General features: G+C 41.1%; 1 protein-coding gene and 1 long non-coding RNA gene across 2 annotated transcripts in view; both read right to left on the minus strand.

Annotated features, from left to right (window-relative positions):
* Window positions 1-22,518, minus strand: part of CNTNAP2 (contactin associated protein 2) — a 1,334,251-nt gene that overhangs the window by 755,856 nt on the left and 555,877 nt on the right. The window lies entirely within an intron of this gene.
* The window catches only part of LOC123363821, a 35,402-nt gene that overhangs the window by 1,590 nt on the left and 11,294 nt on the right, over window positions 1-22,518 (minus strand). Inside the window, exon 2 of the long non-coding RNA XR_006576906.1 lies at window positions 773-889. This is a non-coding gene — a long non-coding RNA (uncharacterized LOC123363821). The remainder of the gene's footprint in view (window positions 1-772; window positions 890-22,518) is intronic.

Here is a 22,518-nt window from a genome sequence, read left to right on the forward strand (position 1 = left end):
AAAATAAAGCACAAAGGCCTCAATCACAATAAGAGCCTTGTTGTACTAGGTGCTTCCTTTGGAAGTCCCTGCTTAGCCGTCTTTTTTATTATTATTATTATTAATAATTATTTTTTAAACACAACCTTTAACATTCCAGCTCAAATGTTCTTAGCGTACAGATAAAAAAACAAACAATTAAAAAACAAAACAAAAAAAGCCACACCTGACAGCCATGCAGATTGACAATGATGTTGATTTCCCCCATTCCATTCTCATACATCACTACCAGTAACAAAAATCTTCATATCAAATGTCTGAGGTTCACTCGTACAAGCCCATTGTAGGTTAATGGATCTGTATATACATGTTCATATGTACAAGGGAGCAGGCATAACTAAGAACATAATTTGATTTGCACAGATGTTACTAAGAACATAAATTTGCTTGAGGGATTACTGATAATGAAACATGAGGCAGAAAGAACTCAGCTTGACTGTCAGATTTCAAGGCTAGAAGGTAGGGAAAATAAAAGCAGAATTTTATTTTTAAAGTGAGCAAGCTTTACCCAGAAATTATTCAAGCCCACAATGTTATCAGAGTAGAAACAGACTTGGGTAAATGCCTACTTTCGAAACAATCTCCTTCCTGATGTGATACCATTCCATCAGCAAATCAGTGATATGTTGGAGCTGACAACTCCCCTCCCCCTCTCCCGCCCCCGCCTGACTTAAGTTGGGAATAAGGGCTTAACTCTGGAATTCACTCTCAAACTTGATCCCAGAATACTCACTTTTGTTGACCTGCACATGTTGCAAGGCCTCACTAGTCATCCACACTTTTATTGAGGGAGTAAGCTGACAGGAGTATGATTGGACTATTTATGATGGATAGAAATTTTTGTTGATACCTGGTGGGTTGGAGAGAAGAATATTGTTTGGGGTAGGCTGGAAAGTTTAATGGCTACTGAACCATCAGCATTTTTGTAAGTATTTTATAACTTATGTAACAGCACAAAGTTTTGGATGGGTGCATGATTAACTGAAGTAAAATACATTTTGCAAAAACTGAATTACACAAGTAACATAACATTATAAACAGATGAAGTGCTTGCTCCCAGCATAACAGAACATTGCTTAATGCTACTTAAACAAGGCTTAGATAGTTAGGGATAAAACTGGAAGGTAAAAATATACGTAATCTCTTTCATCTCTTGGATGGAATTTATGATATCCCTATATGTACATTCTTTTCCATACCATTTACAAAACATTTAAAAATAAATGTAAAATGGAGAAAAATACAGAATTCCCCCCCCACACCCAATATTAAAGTATTCATTAGCAAGTTTATTAATGCCAGAAAATTCTTGCTGATGTTAACTAAATTTGTCTGTTAAATGAAACACCAGAAGGAGATAAACGTCAATTTTGTTCAAAGAATATTTTCTTCTTTTGCTATGTGAACAAGTGAATCAATGGAGTCATTTATTCAAATGACTGTCAATGTTTGAAAATTCTCTCTTCCCTTTTCAAGCCACTTTTCAGGCACCATACATAAACATGAAAGCACTGTAAATGTGTTGTGGGAGAGAGTTATGAGCTGCCTTGATCATTTGTGCAAAACTTATGTTTAGTATTCAGAATGATTTTTTTGAACTACAAGATGAAACAAAAAAAACCTGAGTCAAATGTTAGAATTTCTCTTTCTTTCATCTGTAAATAGCATTTACCTTCATCTCTTTATCAGACTACTAGTTCAACCTGATGATGCATGTTTTGGAGGAGATTATGGGTAGATATGAAATTTCAAGAGAATAGGGTAGCTCTGGCAAAACTAAAGTGGATCAAATTTTAAACTCAAATTGGTCATCTTAAATGGAGAGATACGTTCCTAGGCCTGACCCCACTAAATGTCAGAGTTCCATTACAAGTGTCAGCAGTTTTCTGCAAAAAAAGAGGAGCATTCTGGGTTTTGCATCAGTAGGGGCACTTTGTCTAAATTTATGGAAGGTGACGGGTGGGGGGAGAAGGCTCAATTTCCATAGTGCCCAGAGCCTGAAAATCCTTTAGTCTTGGCCTGCTGGAATCTATTTGGCTAAGCACAGAGTTCATTCATTAGTGAATGACTTACAGACATTCTGAGGTCAGATATTGTCCTCTGTTAGTGAGCCCAGTGACTCACTGTCAGTCATACCTATGGGCCAGGCCTATGGACTTTGGCATTTATAACAAATCCCTGGCCACACTGATTTTTGTAGACATCATTTATGCTGCAGAACATAGCTGCACAGCCTTCACTGTTATAAAGAGAGACAGGCAGAACTCAGGACTTTGCCAGGAAACACTTGTTCTAAAAATGAAACTGTAATAGTATTAAGTAGTGTTAGGGGCTTATGTTGCCTGGATGGAGAGCAGTCTCCAGAGTAACGTAACCACAAACTCTTTAATTTATCATCCAGCAGAGGTCAGCAGTGCACACATTACCCAGTATTTTGTATATCTCTCTCTCCCTCTACAAAAGGCCCATGAAGAGTTAAACTCATGAGGCACAGAGTTAGGGTCACATGACACCGAACCCACCAAGCTTCATTATCCAATATAAATGTCATGCTAATTATGTATACAGCAGAAGGCAAGAACCATGTGTGGTACATTGGTCACAATTACGAACTGAAGCTCTTGGTAACAACTATCTTAGGGCTGCTGCTCTCTCTTACTTACACATTACCTGCCAATTCTTTACTTGATTCTATTCTATATTCTCTTTAGGCAGTGAAGTAAAATATATAAATACATGTTCTGTGCTGGACTCATCTCCTACCCTTACCTTCCTAAACAACGGAAACAAATGAAAGCAGCTGATTGCTATTATGGTGCTACAGTGCTTAATAGCTACTATGCAGAAAGCCTCACATGGGATGATGATCATATTAAGAACTCATTCATCATGCAAAAGGGCTCCAGGTAGTAACCCAACATAAATAAAGTTATTGGACTTATTACATTATCTGACCTCCCAACAACTCACACCCGGTATGCAGGGCCAAAGCACCGGGGCTTAGCCAAAGAAACCCAAATAAAAAAAATATTACTTAATGGTAGAGATATTAGTTCCTGGAGGACCATGGTGCCGCTCCCCCATGGAAATACATACAATCTCTGGCCCACAATGATACATAAACTTAATTCAATAAAGTTCGTGCAGAATATTGCCCCATTTGTCAAAGAATAATTGACAAGTTGAATATCACAAAAAGTCAGCTCAAAGGGATATGTGCTTTCCACCACAAACACTTTACAATACTAAACATGATGTGGGACATAAAAAACAATTCAATTAAAATTTTGAAGGCACTTTACCGAAATTGATTTTTTTATTAAACATACAGTCCCCAGTTTAAAAAAAAATATCAACAACTATAAGTAAGGAATAACCTCAAAGGAATAACAGCAAAGAAAAAATATTCTGCTTATCAAGTAGACTATTTGCTCCCAGCACTAAGTGCTATCAAAACTACCTTGATAAAGGAAACACTGATAAGACACCGCGTGCCTTGAAGAATAAACTCTAATTAAGGTAGTATATTCTGAGGACACCATAACCTTATTTTTGATTTATTACAGAGCTAAGAGATAACTTACTCTTGATGTAATATTGTTCTTGGTCAATGACCTGTCTATGTAAGTCATATTGCTCTAGTCTTTCAAGATTTTAAAGCCCAGCCAGGCACAGGAAAAAAGGTTTATCCTTTCACAGAATGGTGCCTCTCATTTAAAAAGGTAAATCGGAACCTAATATAAGACATCAGCAGCAGCAGCCAGTGGATGACTTCAGAGTTTGGTGTCTATGTCTAATGCTGCACAATCTTAAATCAAGGCTTCTATTCAACAGAGCCCTACATAACAAATTTGCCTCAAACTGCACTAGCCACTACCATTGTACCTACCTTGTCAGACACATGGAGCATTATGCACCTATTTTCTGTCCCATGTACCTTAAATACTGCTGGCATTCTAACAGAGTGTCAGGACTGTGAACCACCATGGTGCATTCTACTGCCACGAGGGGGCTACAACATGGAACATGGTGATGAGGATAAAGCAAATGCTTTGAATGAAAGTGATGTCAGGGGGGTTTAATTTTTTTAAAAACAACTGTACTAGTTCACCAGGGTATAGACTCAATACAGTTGAAGGTACAGAGTATGTCAGAAGACCAGCTCCAAGATCTTCCTTTATATCAATCAATACCAGCTGCTTCTTTTTAACTTGAACATACTGTAACCTGCTGTGACAGTACCTCCCATAAAGCTTTATGGAAATATGCTTAGAATGTGTTTTATGCTATATATGCCATATAACATATTTGAAAGGTTATGATCTACTGAATCTATTAATCCTATTTGTATGCATGTATCATTTTTGAATTCGAAGTTATGAATAACCTTAGAAGAGCATTTGGTCAGTTGCTGGAGAAAGGAATGTTGAACTTAAGTACCTAATCAAGAGACACTTAAAGGACAATGGATCTTGGAATGCTCCAATCCATACCTGGTAAGAAACTGAGAGTCATGCATGGACATGTGACTTGCCCAGGTGACTCTAGAACTCCATCTTGGAACTGGACTTCGCGTAGGAGTGAGGAGAGCGTCTCCACCCACAAGAGAAAGTCTATTTAAACCCCTGGGAGACCCCTCCATTTTGTCTTCAACTGGCTAAAGGGAGAGCCTTTCCACCCACCAAGGATACTTGAAAGAAACTGGAATAAAGGACAGTGTGCAAGGGGTGTGAGTGATTGCTGGACCCAGGCTAAAAGGAGATTAGTCTGTAAAAGGGAGCATTCTGGAACTGGTGAGGACCTTATCTGTATTCAGTTTGTTTAGACATAGATTTGCACGTTTTATTTTATTTTGCTTGGTGACTTACTTTGTTCTGTCTGTTACTACTTGGAACCACTTAAATCCTACTTTCTGTATTTAATAAAATCACTTTTTACTTACTAATTGACCCAGAGTATGTATTAATACCTGGGCTAGCAAACAGCTGTGAATCTCTCTCTCTCTCTGTGTTATAGAGGGTGAACAATTTATGAGTTTACCCTGCGTACGCTTTATACAGGGTAAAATGGATTTATTTGGGTTTAGACCCCATTGGGAGTTGGGCATCTGAGTGTTAAAGACAAGCACACTTCTGTGAGCTGCTTTCAGGTAAGCCTGCAGCTTTGGGGCAAGTAATTTAGACCCTGGGTCTTTGTTGGAGCAGATGGGAGTGTCTGGCTCAGCAAGACAGGGTGCTGGGGCCCCAAGCTGGCAGGGAAGGCGGGGCAGAAGTAGTCTTGGCACATCAGGTAGCAGCTCCCAAGGGAGTTCTGTGATCTAACCTGTCACACCGGCAATGCAGGCTCACTGCTCAGGGGCTGAAGTGTGGAGCAGATAAAGTTCCATTATGATTTTGGGCAGGAACAATTATACAAGAGATTGGTGGTAACAGTTACAACTGGCAAATGGACCAGCTGTGAGCTTTGCTCCAATGAGAGACACATCGGGATATGCATACTGTGCAGCACAACTGCAGAAAAGTATAGGGATACAGTTGCAAATTTTTAGCCCAGAAGATACACAAATTGGAACAACAGAAGAGGAGTGCTGTGTCTTCAAGAACATATTGGTCCTAGAAGCTGAGACAGGGGTGGGCAAACCACAGCCCCTCAGGGCTTTGGATCCGGCCCGAGGGATTGCCCCCCCGTGGTGCTGCAGGCCCCACACCGGTCTCAGAAGCGGCCGGCACCACTTCTCTGCAGCCCCCCAGGAGCGGGGGGGGGGCAGAGGGCTCCATGTGTTGCCCTTGCCGCCAGGCACTGCCTCCCGCAGCTCCCATTGGTTGGGAACGGGGAACCATGGCCAATGGGAGCTTTGGGGGAGGTACCTGGAGGCGCGGCAAGGGCAGCGCATGCGGAGCCCTCCACCCCTCTTCCCCCAGGGGCCACAGCGCTTTCTGGAACGGCGCAGCGTGGGGCCAGGGCAGGCATGCAGGGAGCCTACCCTGGCCCCGGTTCGCACCGCTGCCACCCCAGAGCCGCTTTAGGTAAGTGGCACGGGCCGGAGCCCGAACCCCTCCTGCACCCCGCCCCCCAACTCCCTGGCCTAAGCCCTCTGCCTGCACCTCTCACCCCTCCTGCACCCCAACCCCCTGGCCTGAGCCCCCTCTCACACTCAGCACCCCTCCTGCATGCCAACCCCCTTCCGAGCTCCCTCATATGCCCTGCACCCCTCCTGTGCCCCAATCTCTTGCCCTGAGCCCCTTCCTGCACACCACACCCCCTCCCACATCCCATACTCCCTCCTGCAGCCCAACCCCCGCCCCGGCCCTGCATACAATTTCCCCACCCAGATGTGGCCCTCGGCCCAAAAAGTTTGCCCACCCCTGAGCTGAGATGTTATGTAGATGCACTAAACTGGATTGATCACAATCTCATGAAGAATGGTGGTGGAAAGAGAAGGTGCAGAATGCAGTAAGAACTTGGAGAGAATCCAGAAAAATGATGGAAAATAAACCTTCAGAAGCAGCAGTTTCTGCCTACAGAGTATCCAAGCAAGCAGTCAGAAAGGTGAGAAACTGAGTTTTAGACAAGCTGTATAATGAGTTGAATTACTGGCCTGAATTTGCCAAAAAGAAAATATATCATTGTGCGAGCAACAAAGGAAAGAAGACATAGTCAACACACCATTCATAAAGGATGCAGAGGGCAGACTGATTGTGAACAGGAGACATGGTATGTAACAGAGAATAGTAGGAGAGTCTATTTAAAGAAGTTTCAGAGAAGCAGCCATGTTAGTCTGTATCCGCAAAAAGAACAGAAGTACTTGTGGCACCTTAAAGACTAACAAATTTATTTTAGCATGAGCTTTCGTGAGCTACAGCTCACTTCCCTTTTATATGCTACACCACCATTGCATGAACTGATAATTACAGATGGTAATGAATGCCCTGTCAGAGGCAGATGTCAAGGCTGCACCTGGAAAAGCAACAGCTCTGGATGAAATCCACAGGCATTTTTTGACTTCTATATTGGGGGGGAGGGGATGGGGAAGAGCTCCAGTCATGCCAACAACACTGCACACAGGGGGTGGGGGCAATTCCATATCTGTCCAAGGCTTTCAGTTTTGGGAAGTCATGGAAGAAGTGATTAAAGCTTTGAGACAAGTTGGTGTTTGCTGGGTCAGATGAGTCCTGCATGCAGTTTGGAAACAGAAGAAAATTGCAGGAGACAGTTCATATTGGCACTGATATACAAACCAAAAGGTTACGCATACAACTATTCCAAGTACTGTTAGAGAGAATCAGTCACATTTGCCAAAAAGTGGATCCCATTTTAGGAAAGGAACAGTTTTATTTTAGAAAAGTAGAAGGGATGGCAGATGGTATGTTCATCACTAGACAGTTGGTGGAAAAGAAGCTGGAGGGAAATGCAGAGCACAGTTGGGCTTTCCTCAATTTGGAGAAAGCATTTGATAAAGTAGCTGGGCAACTGCTGGTGCCTCTGCAGTACAACTTATGGTACAGACTTACAATTAGAATCATAGAAGATTGGGGTTGGAAGGGACCTCAGGAGGTCATCTAGTCCAACCCCATGCTCAAAGCAGGACCAACCACAACTAAATTATCCCAGCCAGGGCTTTGTCAAGCCAAGCCTTAAAAACCTCTAAGGATGGAGATTCCACCACATCCCTAGGTAACCCATTCCAGTGCTTCACTACCCACCTAGTGAAATAGTTTTTTTCCTAATAGCTAACCTAGTCCTCCCTCACTGCAGCTTGAGACCACTGCTCTTTGTTCTGTCATCTGCTACCACTGATATCAGCCTAGCTCCATCCTCTTTGGAATCCCACTTCAGGTGGTTGAAGGCTGCTATCAAATCCCCCCTCATTCTTCTCTTCTGCGGACTAAAGCCCAGTTCCCTCAGCCTGTCCTCATAAGTCATGTGCCCCAGCCCCCTATCATTTTCATTGTCCTCCACTGGACTCTCTCCAATTTGTCCACATTCTTTATGTAGTGGGGTGGGCTGGGGGGGTGGGAAGAACTGGATGCAATACTCCAGATGTGGCCTCACCAGTGCCAAATAGAAGGGAATAATCACTTTTCTCGATCTACTGGCAATGCTCCTACTAATGCAGCCCAATATGCCGCTAGCCTTCTTGGCAACAAGGGCAGACTGTTCACTCATATCCATCTTCTCATCCACTGTAATCCCCAGGTCCTTTCCTGCAGAACTGCCACTTAGCCAGTTGGTCCCCAGCCTGTAGCAGTGCATGGTATTCTTCCATCCTAAGTGCAGGACTCTGCATTTGTGCTTGTTGAACCTCAGATTTCTTTTAGCCCAATTCTCCAAATTTGTCTAGGTCACTCTGGACCCTATCCCTACCCTCCAGCATAATTACCTCTCCCCCCAGCTTAGTGTCATGTGCAAACTTGCTGAGGGTGCAATCCATCCCATCATCCAGATCGTTAATGAAGATGTTGAACAAAACCCATCCCCAGGGCAGACCCCTGGGGCACCCCGCTTGATACCAGCTGCCAACTATCCATTGAGTCATTGATCACTACCCACTGAGCCAGCTTTCTATCCATCTAGTGCATTCATCCAATCCATACTTTTTTAACTTCCCAGCAAGAATACTGTGGGAGACCATATCAAAAGCTTTGCTCAAGTCAAGACAGATCACATCCACTACTTTCCCCATATCCACAGAGCCAATTATCTCATCATAGAAGGCAAGCAGGTTGGTCAGACATGATTTGCCCTTGGTGAATCCATGTTGGCTGTTCCTGATCACCTTCCTCTCTTCCAAGTGCTTCAAAATGGATTCTTTGAGGACCTGCTCCATGATTTTGCCAGGGACGGAAGTAAGACTGACCGGTCTGTAGTTCCCCAGGTTCTCTTTCTTCCCTTTTTAAAATATAGGCACTATATTTGCCTTTTTCCAGTCAACCAGGACCTCCCCTGATCACCACGAGTTTTCAAAGATAATGGCCAATGGCTCTGCAATCACATCAGCCAACTCCCTCAGCACCCTTGGATGCATTAGATCTGGACCCATGGACTTGTGCACATTCAGATTTTCTAAATAGTCCTTAACTTGTTCTTTCACCACTGAAGGCTGCTCACCTCCTCCCCATACTGTATTGCCCAGTGCAGCAGTCTGGGAGATGACCTTGTCTGTGAAGACCAAGGCAAAAAAAGCATTAAGTACTTCAGCTTTTTCCAGATCTGTCACTATGTTGCCTCCCACATTTAGTAAGGGTCCCACACTTTCCCTGACCACCTTCCTGTTGCTAACATAACTGTAGAAACCCTTCTTGTTATCCTTCACGTCCCTTGCTAGCTGCAACTCCAAGTGTGCTTCGGCCTCCCTGATTACACCCTTGCATGCTCGAGCAATATTTTTATACTCCTCCTTAGTCTTCTGTCCAAATTTCCCCTTCTTGTAAGCTCTTTTTTGAGTTTAAGCTCACTGAAGATTTCACTGTTAAGCCAAGCTGGTTGCCTGCCATATTTGCTATTCTTTCTGCATTTTGGAATGGTTTATTTCTGCACCCTCAATAAGGTTCCTTTAAAATACAGCCAGCTCTCCAGGTGAAATCCTGGCTTTATTTATATCAATGGGAGTTTTGCCATTGCCTTCACTGGGGCCAAGATTTTCACTCAATATCTTCAGTATCTTGCATTTTGGCACAGGAATGGGGAAAATCCATGAGGAATGTGAGACGCTGTTTCTGTTGCTGTAGGGTGACCAGATGTCCCAATTTTATAGGGACAGTCACAATATTTGGGGCTTTTTCTTATAGAGGCTCATATTGCCCCCCACCTCCTGTCCCGATTTTTCACACTTGCTATCTGGTCACCCTATGTTGCTGTGTGAGATGGGTGAGAGACAAGCAGATTACACTCAACAGCACTCAGATACACAGTCAGACTCTGATGTCTACACTACAATTTAACTCCTGCTGCCAGACCCTGGCAGCTGACTTGGACTCACGGGGTGCAGGCTGTGAAGCTGTTTCATTGTGGTGTAGACATTTGGGCTTGGGCTGTAGCCCAGGTTCTGGGATCCTCCCCCATTTAGTCCCAGAGCCCAAGCTCCAGCCCAAGCCCAAATGTCTACACCCCAATTAAAAGGCCCTGTAGCCCAAGCCAGCTCACATAGGCCAGCTGTGGGTGTTTAATTGCTGTGTAGACATACCCTGAATTCACATACTGCACCCAGTGCTGGTTCTCCTGCTATGATGCCCTGGCCATTCAGCTGTGCTGCCAAAATACTCCCACAACTATTTAATGAAAGGCATAGAAATCAAGAGTAAAACAAATGAACAAAAAAAAAAAATCAAAAACTCGCAGCGTATTTTGTCTCTCAGCCTGCTCTTATGATGCTGCCCTATCTTCTACCCACTCCCATTTGCTGTTGCTACCTCAAATTTCTGCTACCCTTCTATCATTGAACTGCAGGCCAAATGCTAGCCATTTCAGTAAGCTGCTGGCTTTTGGTGCTGCTGCTGCTAATGAAATGGCAACAACAGATGGCTGTGGAGTCAATGATGTTCTGCATGTGGAACCTTTATTATTGGAGATATTGCATGAGCAAGGAAGACCTGAGCTTGAGTCTCAGATACCAGGCTGAGTCTGCAGGGATGTCATTTAGCAAAATTAGCTTTTTACCAATGGAAAACTGATACATAGGCCATTAATACACGATGATACAGCCCCACAATTCTATTTGTAGTGTTTTTTTCAGAATGGAAATACATTTTGAGATGTACAGGATGAATTTGAAGTTTACCAGTGAGGTGTCCCCACTAGTGATAATTTAAGATACTTCTTTCAAACCCTGTGCTCATTGTTACATAGTCAGTAATTGTCATATCAAATTAATTATGTCTTTTTTCCTAAATTCAAATCTGCCAACAGCTGTGTATCTGATAGATTATTCAAAATTCTGTACTTATGGGAAATCATCATGTACATCAGATATTAACTACTAGTGGATATTTTAAGGCTCAATATATAGTAAGTGTAATGTTATGGGATTCTGTCATGTTGAACATTTTTCTTCTACCCTGCTTTACTGTTAAAGCAAATAGCTCTCTCTCAGCTAATATGAGCTTCTTCAACTTTGGTCTTTTTTGGGTTGCACCAAACTTTGCTTTTCAGGTTTGAACAAAAATCTGAGTGAAAAAATTGAAGTCTGCAAGTTAGTTTTGCATCAGAACTATAAATTGGGCAAGACTTCATCAAAACCAGACCTATGCTCACTTGAAAGTTTTTTTTTCCTTTAGTAGAACTTTTGACAAATCTTGTCTGAGTTTGTAGAGAGACCCGAACTAGAAAAAAAGTTTTGCACCAAGGTGCACTGTAAATCCCTAGAAATACAGATATTGCACATATCTAATTTTACCATAAACTTGTCAATTTGGGAAATCTTTACATTATTTATAGTTCATTTTTGTTGTGACCACTATGGTATGAACATATATCCGGCAGGAACTAGACAGGAATCACCAATTCCTTTATTAAAGAACCAAAAGTCAAACTAAATGATTTTCCATCTTTTTTTTAATCCGACCTAAACTTGAACAAGTAAACTTAATGGAGAAAAGTTCGGTATCCACTGTAACCCTCTGAAGCATCCAGTCCCTGTAAATAAAAATCTTCACAGTGGAGTTCTAATGCCCTTACCCTCTCACAAAAGAATAACTGTTAATAATAAAGCTGTTTGAAACTCAGGGAATTTTGTTTAAGCCATACAACACAGGACAATTGGCATGTGCGCACATATTTTTTATATAAATAAAATCACACACACGGTGAGTTTTGTTTTCTGGTTAGGCTCAAAGTTTCTAATGTCATTTTCTAGCATCCACAGACAGAACGGATGCTGCCTGAAGGTTAGCCAAGGTCTTGAAAAACAGAAGGATGAGTTTGGGGTTCATGGTGAAAATTCAAAGCAGATTATGCTTAATCTATTTTTAAATTATGCTATGAACATTTTGCGTAGCTCTAATTGGTAACAAAAGACACAAGACAACAGCTGCATGTTCAGATTTAATAAGTCATGATGCCAAATAACTAACTCAGGTGAAACTTTAAGACAGACAATTAGGCAGTACTTAAGACAGCACTATACAGAACACAGAAAAGAAAGGCATGCCAACTCTCTGTAACTGAAGTAGTGATGGCAGAATACTTAAACTATCTTCCCAAAACTCACGCTTTATAGACTACGTTAGAAAAAAGAAAATTCTCTCTCATGCCTTTTTCCAGGGTTGGTTTTGCTGTCATTTACTTACTTTGAATATTCTGAACTTAACCTAATCAATAAAAGCTAATGCCATCTGTAACCATAAATCACAGAAAATACCTGCCCCCGGTCAGTTCCAAGTGGTCCCTTTCTGGGCATTTTGACTAGATCAGCTAAATCTGAGTAAAAAAGCAAAGTGAATAATCAAATACAGTCCTACTGATTGATTACAAACATGTTCCTGATCATGATTTTAACACAAAGCAATAGGGTCAGCTGAAGTTCACCTTAGGTTCAGTTTAAATACAATGAATTATAAACACAAGACATAGAGGGAATTTGGCTCACCGACAAAGAATCAGAGGATTATGATATTTTGGTTCATTTACTATCACAACACTGATTATAAATTAAAGGCAAGGGAATCATCTACTGCCTTTTTTCCCTGAAATACAGAAAAATAACATTCCCAGAGTAATACTAAGATCTTGGCTAGCGATTTATTATGCAAATTATTCATATGCAAATAAACAAGGAGGTTATTGTGTGGAAGCAGGGAAATAATTAACAAGGATTTGAAGGGGATTTTAATGCATGTCAGTCAGTTAGCAAGAGTCAGGCCATACTGTAACCCTAATGACGTGAGACTTGTAGAAGCAAGGATAGTGCGAGGCGAGAGGACAAGAACTGTGTACAAAGTTATTACAACCTTGTAACTGATAACCAAATATGCAGGCTTGCTTTTCTTAGGAGTGAGACAAATAAGATAGCAGAATGGCTTATGTATAAACAACATGTAGTGTTGCTCTTTATTGTCTGTATTATTGTTAGTTATTGTCTGTAACAAAAGTATAAAGGCTTGCTGTAATTGTTTACCAGTTGAGAGACCTGTCCAGGACTGGGGCGACCCTGTGTCCTACCTATGGCACTCTCTCCCTCCATTGTAATTACTGGAGAAATAATAAAGTATTTGATTTTGCTGCACCCAAACAAAAAGCGAGAACTGAGTTTTTCTCCAACAATTGTAACAGAACTATCAGCTGTAGTTAAAATACTCCCCTAAATTTTACTTAGCTTTTACTTTTATATATATACATACACACACGTGTGTAAAATTCTGGCTCTTGCCATTTATACCAATCATATTCATTATTGTTTAATGCAGACAGAATAGTATTCTGCATCTTGTGACGTGACATGCTACAATCAAACACAATAGAATAAAACCCAAGGAAAATGTAGAAGGAATGAGGGAAAATTGAGATTTGGATGTAGAATCTTCAAGATGACATTTTGCAAATATATGAAAAACAAACTTTAATTACAAAGATTGTCATGGATTCATAGATTTGAAGCCCAGAAGTGTTTCCCCCATCAAGTCCATAACTTCTGGTTCACCTAGAGCATATCTTTTAGAAAAGTATCCAATCTTGTTTTAAAAATTTCAAGACCGAGAATCCACCACATCCCTTTTTAAATTGTTCCAATGACTAATTACCTTCACTAAAAAGTCTTATTTTTTCCAAGATTCAGCTTTCAGCCTTGGATCATGTTATGCCTTTGTCTGCTAGATTAAAGAGCCATCTGTTATTAGAAATCTTTTCCTTTTGTAGTTACTTAGAGACCATGATCAAGTTACCGCTTAATCTTCACTTTGTTAAATTAAGTAGTTTGAGCTTCTTGAGTTTCTCACTGGAAAATCAGTTTTCCAGACTACAGAATATTCTTACAGTTATTTTCTAAACTCTGTCCAAGTTGTCAACATCCTTTCAAAACTGTGGACACCAGAACTGGACACAGTATTCCAAAAAGGATTGCATTAATACTGTATATAGTGGTAATAAACACCTCAACTTCTACATCCAAAGATCATGTTCATTTTTTTAAACCACTGCACAGCACTTTGGGAGCTCTTGTTCAGCTGGCTATTCACCATGACCCCTTAAGTAGTATTCTGACTCACCACTTTCCAAAAAACAGTCCCCCATTCTATGTGTGGGGCCTACATTTCTTCCTAGCATGAACAAGAAAGATGTGTGATATGGTCAAGGAGATACAAATGGTGGAAGACACATTTCCATTTAAATCTGGGCTAGACAAAGCACTGGAAGACACACCATAGCAGCTTGCACAGTACATTTTAACAAACTAATAATAATCAACAACACAAAAACCATAGGAACCAACCTTGCATAAGCAGAAAAATTAACTAGATGAGATAATAAGTTGCTTTCATAGTTCATTTCTGTGGGTCTGTTTTACACAGAGAGCGGGGGGGAGAGAGTTAATTGCAAGGATAATAAAAAGTTCATCTTGGAAGTATAACGTTTGTTCAGAATTACTAAGGATTTTAAACTTTCACTTTGTTTTTTTCCTGACTTGTCTTTCTTCAGCACCAGGGTGTTGTATTGTTGTCTTGCTCAATCAGAGAGCATATGAGGCATGAATTGAACCTGCAGATGCCATAGATTCTGTTTCCCTGCCAAATGGTCTGGAGCCATGCTAATGACAGTCATCCTCCTTCCCCCCTGCAATCTGATGCCATGAGGAAAGGTGCTTGCTGCAAATTTAGATTTTAGTGGAATATAAGAAAGTTGTACTTATTAAAAAAATATCTAGTAGTTACAAAGTCCAGGTTCTCAAAACCAGAACATTTCCATGGATTAAATCAAAATTCTCTCTGATATATCATTAACACTGAATTTGTCCTGGGAATTTTATGCTTTAATACCACCTCAAGCTCCTTTTGATGAGTTGATTTTTTTTTCTTTAAGTTACTCTGATGGGTTAGGCTAGCTAAGTGAAAACATTCAGCAAGGATATAATATCATATTCACTGTGCCGATCCTCTGAGATTGGTACAGTTAATATTTTTCCATCTCTCATTCGCAAAGAGCTTTATGTGAGTATAATGTAACTAAGTTAAATCCAGTTAAGAGTGACATAGTTTAATGTTTCATAAATTCTCCAGTTTGCCAGCCAATTGAATGTACAAGCTAACTGACAGACAAAGTGATCTGTACATTACTGCTTGTGCTGAAGGATTGTAATTAAATGCCTTGATTTTAGCGTGCTCCATGAGAAACATGCACAGCAGCATGTCATCAACCCTCAAGCTATAAAGCTGTAATAATTTCACTTTTATGTCTCTATCGGTATCATAACAGGCTTCAGACAGTATGTGGAGATAACCCAAAGAAGCAGAAATAAACACTACATTTTGCTTTACTATGAATGAAATGATGCTCATGGCTTAAGGTTCATAAACTCAATCTTACTCTGTTAACTCACTGCAACCTAAAAGTATTGGAATAGGTGGTAAGCATTACAGGAAGACAAGACAGGACAGCTGATTTACTAGACTTAATACTGCTGCTTTGAACACTTGAAATGGTGATATTTTTAGGGATTTCTATTAAATACCCTCCTGTCTCTTACATGCACAAGTTGCTCCATATAAATCACTATAGCAGAAACAAGTTTACACCAGCAAATATTCTGTCCTCCCCATGAAAAAACAATTTTACATTTAAAAATTCATCTTATCTGTTTACTACCCCAGGTTACCAGGTATGGATTGCCCCAATATGCAACTCTCTGAACTGGCTTCCCGTTGAATACCAAGTCCAGTTCAAGGTTGCTGTACTGATTTTTAAACCCCTTAGTGGTACTGGCCCTACCTACCCTCAGACATTGCCTCTATTTTGGCAACGATTAGAGCTTTGCTCCCCTGGAAAAATTAAATGGTTGACAACCAGAGGAAGATTCATATCTGCAGGAGAAAGACCTCTCGCAAGAGCTAGTAAAAGATTATGGAACTCATTACCAGACAAAATAAAAAAAATGGCCTCCTATTTCTCTCTGTAGCCAGAGCTAAATGCAAAAACATTTCTAATACACGGCATTCCCAAGATAATCCTCTCAAACATATTGGCATCTTCATGCTAATCATGTTACATACACACTGCATGAGGATGCCACTGTGCATATATGTATATATTAAAAATCCCAACAGCAATTTTAAGCAAGTTGCTGACAATTAGTTTTGTATTTACTTTTCATCAAAGGTGATAGTATATTGGATCATGGACTACTTTGTAAAAACGTAGATAGATTAATGAAGAAAAAGTTATTAGTCCACAGGAACAGGGGCTGAAACAAATTGTCTTAATTGGAATTTCTAAAAGATGCTGTGTAATGTAATTGCTACCTTTCTGGGAATCTCAATGTCTAATTTGTGCAATGCTCCACTGCAGCCTTAAGGACTGGCTTCCAAGGGGCTTTACAATGCTGATTTCTTTTAAAGGAAGTTGGAATCATCCCTACTACTGGAGGCATCGCCATAATATAGTAGCTCTGTGCACCTAGAAGTTGCCCTGGTGTTTGGTATCAATGCTTTAATTGCCTCGGCTCTGCAGACTTTGCTGACCTTGATTGTTGTTGACTCCAGTGGTCTTGGGCTAAACATATTCACACACTGATCTAGACCATAGTGCACGATTACTTGTGCCAGCAACACTCCACAACTGTGTAATAGAGGAGAATGAAATACATAAAATAGAGAATATGTGGGATTATTGAGAAGATTATTTTTTCCTGAAGATTTCTATTGGCAATCATCAGCTCATTAAGAAAATAATAACTCAAAGGGAATATACTGAGTCACAAGAAGAACCAGTAACTGGAAATGCAATGTCACAATATTTCTTGAATTAGTGATAATACTTAATATCAAGGTTCCATTTTAAAATAGTTTATAAGGCATTAACAGAAGTTTTAATAAATGGTTAATCAATTCTTATAGAGTTAACTAGGGTGCATATTCTCATGGCTTTTGACCATTTACAACACTTTCTACTCATGCGTTTATAAGCATCTATAGGACATATTGATTAGGCATGTAACATGCTTATAGCATTATGAAACATTTATAAATGGAATCAGTATCCCTTTGTCTTGTGGACTCAAAATGAAGGATGATTAGAATGAAACCAAACTTTGGGCCAAATTCAGGCTTCAGTTATGCATGTGTATGTTAAACTCCATTATTTGGCCCTTTATTTCATTTGAAAAGCTTGTCGGTATCTTAATCTGAGCGAATTTGATAATAATGGTTTCTCCTGATGAAAAGGTGATATTCAGAAGGTAGAATGAAAGAAACGCTCAAAGTTTAGATGAATCTGTGTCAGACTCCTAAGGTAAAATGTACATATCTCAGAGGGACTGTGGATAAAGTGGTATTTGTAAATCATGGATTACATTCTTCTTTGCTAAAACAAGCTTTTGTTGACACCAGTATTTCATCTTATTGACAAATTTTGCTGACTCCGATAGAAAGTCATTCATCGCTGTAACTCAGTTGAAATCCAATCCACTATATAGAGATGGTGCACTGTACTGAGCTATTTTCACCAAAATGCTATCTTGCTTACATGAGTCTGGAAAGAAAATGAGAAGGCACTAGATTTCAAGAGTGAGGCAGAGTCTATAATTGGAGTTTCCATAACAAAAAACCTTGAGAATATTGGCCACAAAGTCTCAGCCATCTCTCCTCTCCATATATAAAATAAAAATGGTTGCCCAGCTACACAGCCTCAACCTCTCCTGACTCAGAGTATCAGTAGGAATCACACACATATATGCTTCATTCTAGGTCTCTGAAGAACCATTAAAGTAGCATTTCCATTAGAACACGAGCTTTTGTGGGTGAATACCCACTTGCATCTGACGAAGTGGGTATTCACCCACAAAAGCTCATGCTCCAAAACGTCTGTTAGTCTATAAGGTGCCACAGGATTCTTTGCTGCTTTTACAGATCCAGACTAACATGGCTACCCCTTTGATACATTAGAACATGAATTTGCTATCCATGTTATCTACCAGTCCCACTGCTTTGCACTACAGAGTCCCTGATCCCTGACTAGAGTCTCTAGTTACTACAACAATACAAATCATAGAATTGTAGGACTGGAATGGACTCTAGAGATCTTCTAGTCCTGTCCCCTGTACTCAAGGGAGGACTAAATATTATCTATATTATCTAAAGCAAGGGTGGGGAACCTACAGCCTGCGGGCCGGATCCAGCCTACTGCTTCATTTCATCTGGCCTGAGGCAAGTCTCAGTCCTGATCCTCAGCACACACTCACCCCTCCCCCGCAGGGCTGGAGCCACAAGCACCGGCTCGCCCCACTGTGGGGGAAGCTAGGGTTGCCAAGCCGTTAAAAGTCCGGTCGGCTCTGCACAGCTTCCAGAAGCGACCGACATGTCCCTATGGCCCCAAGGAGCAGGGACGATAGGAAAGCTCCGCCTACTGCCCCCACCACTGGCTCCGCAGCTCCCATCGTCTGGGAACCACGGTGAATGGGAGCTGTGGGGACGGCAGGTGTGGGCACCATGCAGAGCCCCGTGGCCCCTCTGCCTAGGGGCCAGACATGCTGGACACTTCTGGGAGCAGCGCAGAACCTGGGTAGGCAGAGACACCTAATTTCCGCTGTGCTGCTGGCCAGGACCTGCCTGAGGTAAGCACTGTCTGGCTGGAGCCCGCACCTCAAACCCCCTGCCCCATGTCAAACCCCCTCCCACACTAACTCTTTCCTAGAGCCCACACCCCAACCCCCTCCTGCACTCCAAACACCTTGCCCCCAGCTCACTCCTGCACCCCAAACCCCTCATCCCCAGCCCCATACCAGAACCCACACCCCCAGCCTGAGTCCTCACCCCCTGCCGCACCACAACCTCCTACCCCAGCCCAGAATCCACTCCCATACCCTGAACCCCGCATTTCTGGCCCCACCCTGGAGCCTGCAGGAAGCCCCGAGCCTATGTGACCGCCTCGGGGCTTGGAGCTGCAAGTGCCTGCGTGCCCTGCTGTGGGGGGGAAGTCCCAAGTCTCCACCCCCCTGCAACTGATTTTTTATGTGTGGTCAATGGCCCCTAATAGAAAAAATGTTCCCCACCCTTGATTTAGACCATCCCTGACAAGTGTTTGTCTAACCTGCTCTTAATCTCCAGTAACACAATTTACTCCAGTGCTTAACCATCCTGACAGGTAGGAGGTTTTCCTAATGTCCAATCTAAACCTCCCTTGCTGCAAGTTAAGCCCACTGCTTCTTGTCCTAGCCTCAGAGGTTAAGGAGAGCAATTTTCTCCTCCTTCCTTGTAATAATCTTTTATGTTCTTGAAAGCTGTTATCCTGTCCCTTTCAATCTTCTCTTCTCGAGACTAAACAAATCCATTTTTTCCCCCAACCTTCCCTCATAGGTCATGATTTCTAGACCTTTAATCATTTTTGTTGCTCTCCTCTAGGCTGTCTCCAATTTGTCCACCTTTCTTGTAATGTGGCACCCAGAACTGGACACAATACACCAGTTGAGCCTAATCAGCATGGAGTAGAGTAGAAGAATTACTTCTCATGTCTATCTAACAACACTCCTGCTAATACATCCCAGAATGTTTAAAAAAAAAAGTCTTACACTGTTGACTCATTTAGCTTGTGATCCACTATGACCCCCAGATCCCTTCCTGCAGTACTCCTCCCTAAGCAGTCATTTCTCATTTTGCATGTGAGCAACTGAATGTGCCTCCCTAAGTGGAGTGCCTTGCATTTGTCCTTATTAAATTTCATCCAGTTTACTTCAGATCATTTCTCCAGTTTGTCCAGATTATTTTGAATTTTAATCTCTATCCTCTGAAGTGCTTTCTTTCAACCCCTCCCAGTTTGGTATCGTCCCCACTTGATATGCCCTTCCAGCTTGACTGTGAATCACTAATAAGAAATAAACAGAAACAGATTCAAGGGACATCTCACTGGTGCAAAGAAACTGAGATCCAGACATCTGAAGTCAACATAACCAAAAGCCACATCATCAAGACTGATATAAGCCAGAAGATCTCAGTCTCATGCAAATATCTAACTGGTGCTTGATTGTCAGCAAGCCCTTTATTTATCCATGGCCTGATCTCTGAAGAGACATCCCCCTCCGCCCCCCCCCCCAAAAATGGGACTGCATCAGTGAACCTGGCTCAACATCAGTGCAGTCCTTATGTAGAAAAGCTCATCACTTCTGACAACTCCACACTTTGTAGTCCTAGAATGTGCCCATATTGCCCCCTCTAATCTCAAACCTTAGGAGGTTCCTTTAGAACAGCAAGAAGTTTTTAGGCCATGTCTACTCAGTCTGTATATCAAGGGATGTGGCCAGCCTTGGAATCCTGCTGACCTACTAAACATCTAGAAGCAAGGATTTCCTAATACAATTAGGAGAGAAAATATTGAGCTTAGTATCAAGACCTCCTCAAATAAGACTGTAATACACAAGGCAGTAACCTCTTCTCTACTGGAGACAATTTCAGATTCATAGATCATCTGTGGACCCATCCACAACAGGGAGCACATTCTAAACTTGTTGTTTGGCTTAGAGATGGTTGTAGGGGGTCAAAATACATCACCCATATCCTGAAATGTCCCTACAGTTTTAGTGTAAATATCACAGAAATTTTATTCCACTATGCTATTTGAGAACAATACTGCGTGTTCTCTACCAGCCTACAAAATTCTCTGCACTAAGTAGGGCAGGAAATAAACAACTGTATTATCATTTGCATAGACCCTAAGAAAGCCTCTCTCTGTGTATCCATGAATATTTCTTTTATTTCTGGCATTGTTTCTGAAATCCTTTCTAGTACACTTTTATTGTTATTGTGGGAGATAAGATATTTTTCAATATCTACAGAGAAAAATGCATTAGTGGAACAAATATATAAGTTACAAAATATGTGATGTACTGTGACTTACTTCACTTACAGTAAACTTCAACAACAAATGCAAGTATTTCAGATGTGACTTGAGCAGTATAGCATGACATTTCCATAGGAGGTGTAAAAGCAGCGGTGTTTGGAAGTGACAGTTCATATTTCTATCTATTTTTACATATTCTGGTACAACCGCAGGTACCATTTTAATCAGATATGAAAGATACAGAACCTGTTTCCCCTTTACCTTAAAATAGGTGTTAGACAAGCGATATGATTTAATCATTATTTCGGAATTTTTTTTTGTCCAACTGTGGGCCAAGTCTAAATTGCTGCTGAACGTTTCCACTTCCCATTTATTTCAAAGGGAGTTGCAAAATGCTCAGAACCATTTAAGACATGATCCTATAGCATTCAGAATGGATATAGAAGTCTTCTGTCTTCATCATGAGCCAGCAGATAATGAAATATTCCGAAGATGCCTGTATTTGGGTGTGTTTATCTTGCCAACTGGTTAATATGTTTGTTTAAAGCAAGATTGCACACACCCCCTGTGGTGAGAAGCTAGCACTACTGAAGTAGTCCAAAACTCCCATGAACTCCAATAAAGCTAGGAATTTACTGCTGATGTTTTGCCAAAAAAAAATTTCTTTTTAAAAAGTTTGATTAACCATCTAGGCAATTACATCATCCCCTCAAAGCAGTAATCCTCCTTATCCATTATTTTTCTTTCACAGATCTCTACATTGTAAAGTTCCAGATGAAGTTAAATGAGGAAGTGTCGGGAATCATAATAAAAATCTAGGTCTTATGAGACTCAGATTTAATGCTGATAGGCCAAGAAGTTTGGATAAGCTTCAGATAAGCAACCAAAACATTAATAATTTTGAGGCTTGGCCATAATTAGTTGCTGGTACAATTTGTTCTACCTTCTAAACCTGCCTCTAGTCTTATATGCATATTGTTCCTCCAAAATAATAAGAGGGAATATCAAATTAGTCTCTGAGTCATCTAAGCTTGAAGCCCTGATGCTGTAACACATATTCTAATGTCAGCAGAAAAGTGCTTTCTGGTTCAGTTTCTTACACATAAAAAAACAACAAAACAAAATTTAAAACCCTTAGTAGATTTGGAAAAAATAAAACTTCCCTATACATTGATGGTGTGTTAATCAATGCTCCCCCCCCACCCCGAGAGAGTTAGCAGCCAGCTATTTAGTCTTAAGACTACAGTTGAATTCAACTAACCTAGTCTAATCCTGCTGTAGCAATTGTACCATCAGGCTGTTCTGTTCTTCACATTTTACAGCATGAATGTACAGTAAGGTAATATTGGTCAATTATAGGTGGGACACAAGCAATTTGCCATAGATTCATGTGTTCATTATTTAGGGCACTTTGCACTTCAGTGCTCTATTGCAGCTGTCAGACTTGTTTACCCCGCAGTGGCTTCTGCCAAGCTAGAGCTTCTAATGGAATATGTACATGTGCAC

Source organism: Mauremys mutica, chromosome 2 (assembly GCF_020497125.1).
Source record: "Mauremys mutica isolate MM-2020 ecotype Southern chromosome 2, ASM2049712v1, whole genome shotgun sequence".
NCBI lineage: Eukaryota > Metazoa > Chordata > Testudines > Geoemydidae > Mauremys > Mauremys mutica.